The 14,280-nt window shown below is 39.1% G+C and overlaps 1 protein-coding gene across 4 annotated transcripts in view; it reads left to right on the top strand.

The window, feature by feature from the left end:
- LOC118816658 (hepatocyte growth factor activator) overlaps positions 1–14,280 on the top strand; it is an 80,452-nt gene that overhangs the window by 7,924 nt on the left and 58,248 nt on the right. For 2 of the 4 annotated variants that reach the window (XM_036583164.1, XM_036583163.1), the window contains exons 2-4: positions 380–578; positions 1,440–1,635; positions 4,026–4,128. The gene's annotated coding sequence lies outside the window, so the exon portion shown is untranslated. Of the gene's footprint in view, positions 1–379; positions 579–1,439; positions 1,636–3,848; positions 3,886–4,025; positions 4,129–14,280 lie in introns of those variants that run through there. The other 2 variants (XM_036583165.1, XM_036583166.1) reach the window with 2 other exon arrangements.

The following is a 14,280-nucleotide window of genomic DNA, read 5'->3' as shown; positions in this document are numbered from 1 at the left end:
TAAATGATTCCGTAAGAACTAAAATGCATCAGTAACAACTATAATTGTTTCGGTAATTACTATAAATGAGCCAATAACTACTATTTTTGGTTCAATAAATGATTCAGCAACTGTCATAAATGAGCCAATAACTACTATAAATGATTCAGTAAATACTAAAAGATGATTCAGTACATAAAATAAATAAATCAGTAACTACTCTAAATGATTCCATTCCAACCACTATATACTGCTATGAAAGTTTAGTGAGAAACTTAAGCATGGATCCATATACAGACCCCCACAGGGGTTAATAATAAAATTGTATCGTTTATGTATTTATTTATTTTTGAAATTTGAGCTATGAAACATTATGTTGAACTTTGAATTCTCTCTGAAGGCTGAGATGGATGCACATATCTGGAATGAAGCTGAGGAAACTTCTAGACATGCACCTGCCAAGACCTTAAAGAGAAAAGAGTCGGGGGTGCGGGGGGTGGGGGGACACCGTAAACGCACTCGTCCCATAAATGCTGGGCACACGTACGGTCTGCCGCTGAGTGACTTGGGATGCATGCAGTGCGTGTACACACAATAAGGTATAGTGCACTTTTAATACTCTCTCAAAACAAGAGCAAATGGATTGGCAGTGATAAATCTGGCTCTTTATAACGGAATATAAAAGCAACCTTTTAATATCTGTCTCAAGAGCAGCAGAGCGCATGCAAGAGTAAAAGGTAGACGATCGATATCAAGACGAGAGCAAAAAAAATTTGTCTCATTTTTTATTTCAAACTTTTCCCATCTACGCCACATTCGTCAGATGTTACTTTTTATGTGAAAAATATGTTTTGATGTAATTCACGAAATTTCACATTGACAGAACATTTGAGCAGCCCTGAGGAGGAGGAGGCTGAGGTGGAGTTCTGCTTTCAGAGATTTGCAGTCGCTGACAGTTCATTCTTATTTTCCATGTGCATATGTTACATGTGGGGCATATAGTGTGCAAAGTAACAGTCAAATACAGTATATGTGTTTCACAGCACAACAAAATCTGGCCTGCCTCCATAGACAGGTGGACAGACACACACAGATCCCTGCCATTTCTCTCTAAATTGGTGTTTTCCTCCCCAAATGTTCTGACAGCCTGAAGGTAAAGCGGACTGACAGGTCCGAGGTTGCCATGGCAACAGGCGCTTGGATACGGCGAGCGTGTCTTTAAGACCACCGCTCAAGTTTTTTTCTTCTTTCATATTTAATTTCGTAGTTTTCTCAGTGTTAAAAACGTAAAACTTAAAAAGTGTTAAGACATAAAGCAACGTCTTAGGGGACATCAGAGCTCTGAGTTTATATTCCAGGTCAATATTACAGTCATTTCAACTAAAGTCTTGGCTGATGACTATTGATGTGGGTGAGCTGGGTGTGTAAAAGTGAGTTTGAAATAAGTTCTTTCTCTGCAGGTAAGGTTTGGAGGTAAATGTGCTTGCAGTGGAGTTGCAGTGTGTGCATGTGCACTTTGAGGCCAGAGTGAAGTGTATCGACGTGTAGAACGTATCAGCATACACTTTCTCTGTGCTGCCATGTCTCCTATCACTGCATAAAAGGAGCACGGATGTTGGATGTACTTTGATTTCACACAGTGCGCATTTCAGATCAGTAAGTGCTTATTGTTAACTGGGTTTAAAAAAACATGACTGATGTGTGCTTATTTTCCTGTTCATGTGTTTATTTGTTCAAAAATGTAGTTTGTGACACAAACTAAACACAAATCTATAGTTTTTGGCTTTTTTATATCAAATAAATGCAACCGCAGCAATGAGAAATGCCATGGTTAACCCTCGGAGGTCTAAGGACATTTTCTTGATGTTTGCATATCTACTTAAATTTGCCTTTAAAGGTCTTTGCATATAACATGATACCCATATTTTTCTCTGTTTTTATCTTCATTGCTACTTTCCAAAATGGCTGCAGCAACTTCAGTGGCTGTAAACTTTTTCCATGCCGTTTCACACGTCTTCGATGTTGACGCCTAACTCAACACAGAATTTCTGGCCTCCAAATAGGAAAAATCAAGGAAAACGTTCCCTCAGCTGGCACTTCCCACTTGGAAAGTACATAGTTTACTCTCGTCCTGTAGCCTACTCAAGCTCGAGCTCCCTAGGCTACAATACACTGCGGTAAGATGTGTTCAAAAAGTAGTCAGCTGTAATTATTTGCTAATCTGATATGTATATATTACAAGTATATTTAACCATTTGTATACAGTTGTTTAATCCACTAATTTTCATTACATCAATATAATCTCAAAAAATGTGGGAAAACCACATTTAAGATAAAATAAAATAAGATAATTGAAATATCTTCATATATCTTAAACTCTATGGCTGGAATATACCTACAAGCTAACCCAGCCATTAGTTGACGCTAAGCCGCAGTTCTTATTTGCTGCCTCTTCAATAAATGAGCATTTGCATTTAAAGTGCAATGTTTTGTGCGTTATCTTCTTCATTGACGACACATGGGTGTCAGAAGTGGGACAGCACCCTCCTTGGAGAGGAATGGTGCTTTGACAGGTTCAGTGATGGAGAGCAGAGAAGACTGAGGCCAAAGACACTGGAAGCAGAAGCAGCACAGTAAGAACCGGTGATGAAGACAGCAGAGAAAGGCGAGGCACGACAGAGAACCTGCCAGCGGAGCAGCGTTGGCCATGGCCTTTAAAGCTCAATGTTTCCAGCTTCTTCTTTGCTGATGGCACAATATTATGTATCATGAAAATGACTAAACAGTTTATTATTAATCACAATATTGGTAGACTGTCTACAAAATAAATAAAGAGGTGCTAGCACTTAAAATTCATTAGTGGATGCTTTTATACTCATGTAGTCTCCCTGGAGTTTCTTGTGTGACTAACGCTACAGTAGTATTAGCTGAAGGGAGAGGTTCTAGCGACTGTGTCATGAATCAGCCTTAAATCCACCCTGAAAAAAGAGAAATGGTCCCTCAACATTAATGTTTACAGGTATTACTGACATTTATAGTAAGTGGTTCCATTTACAAATGAACTGAACTTATTCATCGGTGATAATAGGTAGCTTTTCTGCTGTGTGAAACACTTATCTGACAAATTATCATCCTCTTCCCTTACAAACACACACTCACTCACACACAGTGTGTATATTTGCTGTTTTAGTTGTAATATGAATGAAGAGAGATGTAAAGAGAAAACACTGAAAAGAGTGGAGAAAAGAGAGGAGAACTACAGGGAGAGGAAGAAAGGAGGAGTGAAGAGAAATGAGGAAGAAGAAGAGAGGAGAGATGAGGAGTGAAGAGAAGATACAAGGACAGAAGAAAACAGGAGTGAAGAGGAGAGTAAAGAAGAGGAGAAATTAGGAGAGAAGAACAGAGAAGATAAAAAGAGGAGAGATGAAGGGGAATGAAAAGAGTGAAAAAAGAGGAGAAGAGATGAGAAAAGAAAGGAGGAGAGAAGAGAGGAGAAGATACAAGGAGGAAAGAAAAGGGGAGTAAAGAGGAGAAATGAGGAGAGAAGAGAAGAAGAAAAGATGAGAGACGGGGAGAAAAGAAAAGAGGAGTGAAGAATGAAGAGTTGAGAAGAGGAGAGAGGAGAAGAGACGAGACGAGGAGAGAAGAAAAGATTCAAGAGAGAAGAAGAAAAGATGAGAGATGACCTGAGAGAAGAGGCGAGGAGAAAAGAGGAGTGAAGAGAGAAGAGTTGAGGAGAGGAGGAGAAAGGAGACGAGGAGAGAAGAGGAGAAAGAAGAGACAAAGAGGAAAGAAAAGAGGAGTGAAGAGAGAAGAGGAAAGTTGGGAAGAGGAGAGAGGAGCAGAGAAGAAAAGGAGAGAAAGGATGGGAGAATACTTGAGAAGAGTGGAGGAGAGAAGAGAGGGGTGTGTGTTCTGTGAACAGTGGTGTAATGGCGTAATGAGGGGAATAATAGAGTGATAGAGAATCTCTGAAGGAGAGCAGGTGGAGGAGTGTGTGTATTCATTGCTCAGGGCAGTGTTTGTGTGTGTGTGTGTTCGCGCAGATGGTCAGACGTGTGCCACTCTGTGACCAGCTCTACCGTTGCCAGGAGACTGAGGTCACAAGGTCAGAGGTCAAGCCACCATACACATACGCGTGTCATCAAGGTGAGAAAACCCAGCTGCCCAACCTGACACACACACTGATACACGCTGGTGCACTCGGTCACACACACACACGCACACGCATGCACACGCACACAGATTGTAGCAGTGAATGATCCGTTATGAAATAGTGCCATCTGTTGTTAGAATAGAGTACTGCACCGCAGTTTCAGAAGAATTTAGCAGATATATTTTTCATTTTAGGTGCAAAAATCATTATATAGACATGCATATATACATATATATATATATATATATATATATATATATATATATATATATATATATAGAGAGAGAGAGAGAGAGAGAGTTAGAAAAATAATATTAACATCCTCTACAGAGAACACACTTCTGCACATTTTAATGCATTTTTTCCAATATGTTAAACACAGCAAATAAATAGAAATGATGACCCAAACTATTTCAGTTTTCAGTTTCTCTGTAGAAAATCTATGTACAGTGCTATGGAAAATTCTAAGGCATCTGAGAAAATGACAACTAAAAAGCTTTTTATTTGGGCAGTAAACATTTATTTGCTCATAAAAACACTAGTATTAAAAAAAAAAACAGCAAGAAACCAGTGCTATGGCTGGAGACGTCCAGGAGAAATCTGGAACCAAACTTTGTTCTTCAAACTAGCTGACAAGATGCCAGCTACTTTTTTCAGAAAAATAAATTCTTGTTAGGTGTTACTGTGTTCATGATTGTGCACCTATTCTAATGATATATGGTGTTGTATATGTATATGTATGTATGTATGTATATATATATATATATATATATATATATATATATATATATATATATATATGTGTGTGTGTATATATATATATATATATATATATATATATATATACACACACACACACACACACACACATATATATATATAGAGAGAGAGAAAGAGAGAGTTTTAATAATATAATAATAATAATAATAATAATAATAATATTAACATCCTCTACAGAGAAAACACTTCTGCACGTTTTAATGCATTTTTTTCCATTTTGTTGAACACAGCAAATCAATAGAAATTATGGCCCAAGGTATTTCAGTATTTCTGTAGAGAATCTATGTACAGTACTGTGAAAAACTCTGAGGCATCTGAGAAAATGACAAGAAGCTTTTTTATTTGGGCAGTAAACATTTATTCTAATGATATATGGTGTTGTTACAAGCTACACATATTGCCAAGAAAAACAGATTTAAAATCGTGTGCTTAGGTAGACAGAGTTCACAGTACAATATTCATAAAAGGCTTAGTTCCGACAGCGCAGTCTGATTGGTCCAGAAGCATTTTATCACAAAAAACAACGTGCTTTGTGTATAATGGCCAGGAAAAGTTAATATGGGAAAGCAAAGTATTTTATTGTCTTAATGGTCAGACTCTCTGACATACTAAAAATGGAACAACAATCACTCATTTGTATGGAGCCCCGCTGGTGACATGCCACATAAATAAAAATAATGTGTGGCCACGACTTAGTAAGGCGTGGGAATAAGATCATTAATCATCATAAGATCATGCCTTTCTAAGACGTGGCCACGCATTAGGATCCTGTTCAGAATATGCCGCTGTACCACCCTACCTGTTGCCTTGAGGAAAAAATAAGAAACCTTAACAGTACTGGAAAAATAACTATTTTTATACTAAAACGACATTTTGGTTTATATGTGCCTATGAATTTGGGGGGTGGATTATTAATGTGCGGCTTATAAATGACATTTACAATCAGCTAGGAGCTGTGGCGTCATCTGTCAGATTCAAAGCGCTTCTCACATTAGCCAATCAGCAGCGCAGAAAAATACTGTCAGCGCGCGGAGAAATTTCCTCTGGCCAATCAAGAGGTAGTTGCTAGGCAGAACGCACGCATTCCTTTAATACGATTGGCCACATATTTCTGGTATCCAAAGCCTGAGGGGCAGGCCAGGCTTAGCAAACACAGCTAACAGTTGAGGCGCCAATTTGAAACGCGTTTAAGAGGACTCCTCTCGAAGAAATTAAAAAAATCACCTGTCAGTTTTTGTATTAATAGGACAGAGAGCAGTTTTGGTGAGTATCCCAAAAAGAGTTATAATGTCTGCCTATCTGTAACTGACTTTTAGCATAGGTGTGCTTTCAGCTGTGTAAAGTGTTTTGCTGTTATTCTCGTTGCGTGTTTGTGAACATTTATGTCTGCCGTGTCATTTTGCTGGAGTTTCTTCGTCTTATTTTGGAGATTACTTACATAATTCTCAGAAAGCAATGCTGAAAATATGACTGGTCATCCTTTATCATATGTTTAACGAGAGGTCACTTCTTCATAACACTCTTCACAGGCGGTTTATGCGGTAAACTGTAGGTTAGCAATCTAAATTCCTAAACAAATGGGGGTGACATACACGTAAAAACAAATTCTCCCACAGTGCCTTCAAACTGGCTCTACGCCATTTTCGTAGTAACTCGCAATGTAGATGTTTATGTGAAATCAAGGCGGAAAATTATGTATTTCTCAGCCGCATTTCAAATGAACTCATTTATCATGGACGGGTAAAGTACCCGGGTGTGTCCTTGTTCCGCCCCGAAAACCGAGGATGAATCGGTTGCTGACTTGCCCAGAAAACTCGTAGAGAGCAGAATTACGACTGTGTAAAGGGTTTCTCAAACGCTAGAGGGCGCTCCCGAGCGAGTCCAAAATGAGTGGGTTAAGATGGAGCACTTGAGCAAAAAACGTTTTTAATATGAAAGAATACAGTAATTTTCTAAAACACCGCTGTTATATTTTTGAGTGCTTTAAAACTCAAGTTATAGCAGTTTAAAATGTACTCACTTGAAAAATGTATGTCCATGACGTCTGTGAGCGCGAACCGCCAATAGACCACTGTAGTCGTGTCGTCATTTTGTAGTCGGCGCCATGCTCTCATGCCCATATTAGGCACTCCGGGTCTAAGCTCCATTTCTCTATGGCCAGAATGAATAGGGTTTTCGAAAAATTGCCTCTATCGCCCCCTGTGTTAAATAAAATGTTCAGAACCTGATACGTTTTGTCCTGTGAACATTCTTCTCTCGAACAACACTGGATCCTCTGAATTACGAGGTCGGTAAAGAGTTGAAATATGAATATTGCTACATGTGAGCTAAAGCTACTGCGCACTGAATTCACGTCATTAGACTGGCAGCCTCCTTAAACAGGTTATCACCCCTGATAAACTGATTTCGGCTCTCAGAATATCCTAATTTTTATTTTAATGCGGTAACATTTTTCTGAGGACATTTTCTCAGGACATTCGCCAGCTTTTTGTTCAAGGTTTTCCGTTCCACCTTAAGTGGTGCAGCAATCACGCTTTGAACTGCTGCGCCATTTAAGGTGAAACGGGAAAATTTGAACAAGCAGCCGGCGAGAAAGAAGCTGACTTCAGCTTCATGGAGGGTTGAAAGGCATGATGTGAGGAGGTTTCTCTATTTTTGCTTAACATCTGAGTAACATTAACTTGTTTTTGCTGTTTTACAGAACCGACAGGTCAGTATTTTGTCTCGTTTGCTAATGTTTGTGATGGCTAGTCACAGCTGCTGCACCATTTAAGGTGGAACGGGAACATTCAAACAAGAAGCTGCGGAAAAAGAAGCTGAATTCAGCCTCGTAATTTTAACACGGGTAGTATTTTTAATAATGAGTTTTAATCTATCAAAATATCCTACCTAGAGGTTTTATTTACGGCTAATACCTGTAATTATGCGCTACTGTAGAAGATTTTGATAAGGTAGCACAGATCGTCAGAGCACCGTTACAGCCCGCCTTAGTATCGTGTAGCTTAGTGACATCAAATTGATGCGCAGTAGCTTCAGCTCGCATGTAGCAATATTAGTATTATAGCTCTTTACGACCTCGTAATTCAGAGGATCCAGTGGTATTCAGGAGAAAAATGTTCACAGGACAAAACGTATCGGGTTCTGAACATTTTTATTTAACCCAGGGGGCGATAGAGGCGATTTTTAGAAAACCCTATTCATTCTGGCCATGATGACGCTTAGACCCAGAGTTCCTAATATGGGCATAACGAGGACGACAGAATGACGCACGACTACAGTGGTCTGGTTGACCAACCAATCAGCACTCAGTAGCAGTAATGTTAGCGTCTGCTGCCCAAAACTCAGTTGCTGTAGAAAAAAGGAAACACACAGGTACTTTTTGTGCTTTTTTTTAGTGAAATACAAACTTCTAATTAGGCCCTTATAAACCGGCTCTGGTGCATTGGTTGGTGGCTTGCCGACGAGAACGAACGGAAAGATCTAGCATTTTTTGCAGCATCATCACGCCTGGCCAAGAATACTAACCCACAGCTGTACGTTTATGAGTTCTCTCTTTTTCTTTCTTTTTTTTTGAGTAACCGGTGCTGTTAAATATACATTAGGAAGAAATGAGGCAAGAAATACATGTTAAAATTGTCAAATCTTTGCTCATTTGGTACAAACAATACCTAATGAGAAAGTTTGCTCTGACATTTCATAAGACAAGGCTCTGTTAGATTAACAGGAACATTAATACCCAGCTGCAGTGGCCTTAACCAAGTTAGCAGTGGCCAAACTGTATTTTACCATCATAGTTGACAACACTTGCCTTCCTCCATCAAAGGGAAATCATTTCCTGACTCCGTTATGACTTATTTTTCGTGGCAGTATCCGAGCCAAATTGCTGATTAAATTGAATAATGGAGTTTTGTTGGCGTCTGAGACACACACATTGAGGATAGACACTTGGAGGTTGACTTAGGAGAAATGCTAAACAGAAGTTACATAAAAAACTACACTAATATATTTTAAGAGTTATTTTCTGCACATTGTAATTGTATGTCTAATTGTAATTGTATGTAATTGTCTATGTAATATTTGAAAGACCTTAAAATTAAGAATAAGTACTGGGCTGTGTTTATGCATTAGTTTGTATCTATCATAGCAAAGATCCACAGCCAAAGACGAGTGGCACTATAGAGGGTAGTCTCTCATCTTTCTCCTCAGCATGGCTCTGCTCTGGATCAGCTCCTCAGCACTGACAGCTGCAGCACCTTTTGTCTTTCTATTTTTCCTACTTTCATAACTGCGGTTATATTAATTTATTGTAAATCCAAGCTTTTAATCACAGTTTATTCCACTGTTGGCTCATGAACATTTGAACATCATAGTCGTCATGGTCGTGGCTGATGAAGCTGAGACTTTATTCTAGCCAAAAAAAAAACCCACAAGTGCTCAATATCAGATTCTGTCGTTTTTATTGAATGAAAGCATTTTGTAATGCATACAAATATTCTGAATTTATAGGCTACCAAATGGCTGACGCTGGTCTAATTGTTTGGGCTCAGAGTGGGCTATTGCGCGATAACAAGTACACAGCACATCTCAAACTTCGTTCTTCGTCCTTTTAAGTCCGTTCTTAGTTTTGAGAAACAGCCCTTCTCAGGCCTGAGTTCCCATGAGCCTCTGCATTGCCAGCTACTACAATAAAGGAGCAGAGCCAGTTTGGAGGAGAATTCGTTTTCAAATGTATGTTACACATCTTTCTTGTGAGAACAAACAAAATAGTGGTCCACATCAGAAACTGTAAACATCCCTGTTTACAGATTCAGAATCAGCTCTTAGCGGCTGCTTGAATCCTGTGGGGAGGAGTAGCTGCTGCAACCCGTGTTTTCTCCTCGCTCTGGTCTTTGTCCTCCACAATGGTTTAGTATATTTGAGGTATTCGCACATGTATTGAGCAGTATCTGCACAGCCTCACCGTTTGATCTTTGATTCGCTTATTATTGTTGTACTCGACTGGGAAACCAAAGTGCTCCCAGACAGGAGGTGAATGTGAGGATGATTTTGCTTGTTCCAGCTCAAGCTTGTTTTCCTCACTTTTATGCTTTACGTTCTTGCTTATCACTTTTGGTAATATAATGGATTGTGTTGAACAGACTACAGAAACCATTACCAGTATCACACATTTCATAGCATGAAATCTAACTGTATTCGATTCACAGCACGTATCGTCTCACAAAAAAAGGGTATTAACATGCATATCATGACGCCCTTAGTACGTGTGTGTGTGTGTGTGTGTGTGTGTGTGTGTGTGTGAGAGAGAGAGAGAGAAGCTGTGATAGAAAATGCATCTCTATCCTGCATCATCTGGCCTAAGCATTGTGTAATCAAGCTCAAATCTCTCAAAATCCCCCACCTGAGCAGAACAGATCAATCTGGCAACCCAGCTGAATGCACAGCTCACAGCTGGAGCAAATGCACAAATTAACTTGTGCGGTTGCCAGATGTATCAGACTGAGTAGTTGAGCGGAATATGAGCTGTGGGACACTTAAACACACCTGAACAAAATGTATTTAGTCTGACTGCTCAGAGCCCATCATTGATGATTACTGATTAATATTTAATTTGCAGCTGTGTGTGTGTATGTTTTTTTATCCCTTTGCCCAAAGACATAGAATATCTGGAATTAAATTATATTATTATTATCATTATACACATATAGTACTTTGCAAAAATTAGTTTAAGTCCATTTTTCTGGACAATAAATGTGTTTCCAATAAACGGAGGGCGTGGCCATGCGAAGAGGCTCTCTCGTAAGGTGTCGCGCTCCCAGTAAGGAGACACAATTACTGTTCATGTGGCTGTTGTTCAGTCTAAGATGTGCACATGTTAATGGTGCTTCTCTATGCTGGGCTCTGGGGTAGTTGGTGCCGGTGTTAGTGCCTAACATAAAGAGAAAGTGCATGGCTAGAAGTGACCAGCCTACTTGAATAGCTCTGGGTGGCGGTTCTCCTTTGCTGCCTGTTGAATAACAGAACATTTTCCTCTGGTTCTTCTTCGTCAAGACGCTACAGTATTTTGTAAGGTAATTAAAGGGGCAATGTTTGGTTCCAGATTTCCCCTGGAGATCCTCAGCCATTGCAAAGCCATTGATTTGATAATTCTATAATTAGCACACTTGATGTAAAGCTCCTTGCTACTCCTTTTCAGGATTTTCATCTATTATTATTGGAACTATTATTGAAAGTTTTTGTGATGTTTTTACAGTGGACTGGCATAGAAAGAATAATGATTTTTTTTTCTGTTCAGAGATTTTGGAAATAACCTTTTTTGCCGTTTTCTTCTGTTCGATTTGAGTTGGGTGGGACTAAATGTGGTGCAGATGATGTGGAATCTGACACAGTACCAATCATAATACCAGTAAATGTTTATGTCAGCTACCCGCATTTTTCTCCCATAAAGTGACTGCCCTTCCTCTTCTTCGAATCCCTTCCAAAACACCCAGCAAGTAGGTTATTTAAGCTTTCCTAAGTTTCTTAACGGTGCTTGTTATGAAGGTTTATTACACTGTGGTTTGTATAACAGTGTCAGTCATTTAGCGTTCTGACATGCCCATCACAGTTCTGAGCAGGCAGCGGCTTTGAATTTATGAAGCATTTACTATTAATGTACTATTAAATTGTATTAATATTTATATATTTCCTTAATATAACACTCGTGTTTTTTTTGTAGCATATCTTTACTATTAAAACAAAAATTTAAACATTTGAAACCATGTTGACAGAGATTTTAACATAAAGTATTGAGTAGCCAAACCAGGTACTGGATGATAGTTACTACACTAGGCTTGTATCTGCTCTTATTGTCCATTTTATCAGCTCCACTTACCATATAGCTGCACTTTGTAGTCCTACAGTTACAGACTGTAGTCCATCTGTTTCCCTGCGTACTTTATTACTCTGTTCTTCAGTGGTCAGGACCCCCACAGGACCACCACAGAGCAAGTGTGATTCGGGTGGTGGATCATTCTCAGCACTGCAGTAACACTGATGTGGTGGTGGTGTGTAAGTGTGTGTTGTGCTGGTACGAGTGGATCAGACACAGCAGTGCTGCTGGAGTTTAAGCACTGTGTCCACTCACTGTCCACTCTATTAGACACTCCTACCTTGTCAGTTCACCTTGTAGATGTAAAGTCAGAGACGATAGCTCATCTGCTGCACAGTTTGTGCTGGTCATCCTCTAGTCCTTCATCAACAGGACACTGGATTGTTTTGGTGGGTGGACTATTCTAAGTCCAGCAGTGACACCTCTGTAGTTCTGTTGGGGTCCTGACCACTGAAGAACTGGGTGAAAGGGGGCAAACAAAGTATGCAGAGAAACAGTGTGTAATTGTTGAACTACAGAGTGCGCCTATATGATATAACGTGTTCAGCTTTTTGCAGCATATTGCGTATAAAAGTTTGCAGTGTTTAATTCAACCCTTCAGTTTCTTTTATGCAAATAAAATAAAAACAGTGATCTCATTTTGGGGATTTATGTCTTTTTGATTGCCACCAGTCAGACCGGTTCCTTTCACTTTTACAGTGAATTAATTCAGGATCCACATGTCACTACACAGTTACTGACAGCCCAACGCCCAGCCTGCCGACACTAGATACAATAAATCAGTTTCTAACATAGAAGAACAAAAACTAGACATTGTCACTACATGAAAGTGTTAACGCTTAGATAAGAAAAGAGAGACACGGTATTAAGAGTTAAGAGCTTTGTTTTGATGTTGGATCTGTGCCACTTGTCGGGTGGGATTAAAGAGCGCTGTGTTCTGAGTGTTTTGTCTCACTGTTTCTGTCTCCCCTTTCCTGTCTTCCTGTGAAACAGCTGTTCTGTCCTGCAACTTTCTGCCTCACCCTGAATGTTCCCTGCACAAAAACAGTGCCTTAAATTTACCTGATTCATGTGTATATCATTTCCACACAAATAAAACACGTTCAGTGCTGTGCAAAAGTCACCCTTCCTTTATTTCATTTCAAGTCAAAACAGCAAAAAATACAAGCACAAGTACAATTTATTTATTTTTCAGCGTCAGGAAAAAAGCAGAAAACATATTTAACAGAAAATACAGGAGCTTCAACAGCTGTGTTTTTGTCCTGCCTTTAGTGCATCTACCTTACCTTTATTACTGCTTTCAGTTTTTCAAAGAAATCAGCAGGAATGTGTTTTCACACCTCCAAAATTCAGTCTTAGATGCTGGTTGCATTTTCTGCTTCTCACGATCCAAATAATCCCAAACACATTCACTGAGGTTGAGGTCTGGACTCTGGGGTGGTCAGTGCATTGTTCTGAGAACACCAGCAACTTCTTTGATTTGCAAATGCTTTTTTTTGTCTGGTTTCTTTTCCTGACCATTGATGAATGGGCTAAAAGGGGGATACCAAAGTATGCAGAGAAACAGATGGACTACAGTCAGTAATTGTAGAACTACACAGTACATCTGTATGGTAAGTTGACATGATACGATGTGTTCAGCTTATTGCTCATAACAGTTTCCACATGATTTTGAGAAAGTTAGCAGGGTTTAATTCAACCCTTCAGATTCAACCCTTCAGAAAAATAATAAGTGATGTCATTTTGAGGATTTTTGTTTTTGTTGCTGCCAGTCAGACTGGTTCCATCTACAGTGAATGAAGTCAGGATCCACATGTCACTGCACAGTTCTAGTCTAAACAGCCAACAAAAGAAATTTGTTTATTTTTCAGCATCAGGAAAAAAGCAGAAAACATATTTAACAGAAATCACACAGAGGCTTCAGCATCTAAATATCATGTTTTTTTTTTCCAGTATTAGCCTTTATAACAGCTTACATTCATTTCAGGAGACTCACTTTCAATCTACAAGGATTTTCCCACACCCCCAAAGTTCAGTCTTAGAAGTTGGTTCTATTTTCTGTTTCTCACATTACAAATAATCACAAACACATTCAGTGATGTTGAGGTCTGGACTTGGTCAGTCGCCAGCTTCTTTATTTGATTTGTCTATTTCTTTCTCAGTAAGAGCATCTTGACAGCTACACATCCTTTCAGACCCACAATACTGAGTTGTTTTCTCAAAAGGATGGATGGAAGAGGACTATCTGATATTTAATCTCCTCAGATAAATCTTCTGAAAAATAATAACTTGAATATAATGGCTGGTTTGACTGGAAATTAAATAAATGAACGTTAGGCTCTGACTTTTGCCCAGTTCAAATTTAAAACGAGAAGTTTTTTCCATGTGCTTTGCTGCAGGATGTAAGCTGTGCAGCCTTTTCTGTTCCCCTGTAATAAATACATCAGACATTACTCAACACATTATTTAAACGAGAGAGCACTATTTGCTATTGCAA

This window comes from Colossoma macropomum, unplaced genomic scaffold (assembly GCF_904425465.1).
Source record: "Colossoma macropomum unplaced genomic scaffold, Colossoma_macropomum, whole genome shotgun sequence".
Classification (NCBI taxonomy): Eukaryota; Metazoa; Chordata; class Actinopteri; order Characiformes; family Serrasalmidae; genus Colossoma; species Colossoma macropomum.
The sequence above is the reverse complement of the archived record's forward strand: the minus strand, read 5'-3'. Positions and strand labels throughout refer to the sequence as shown.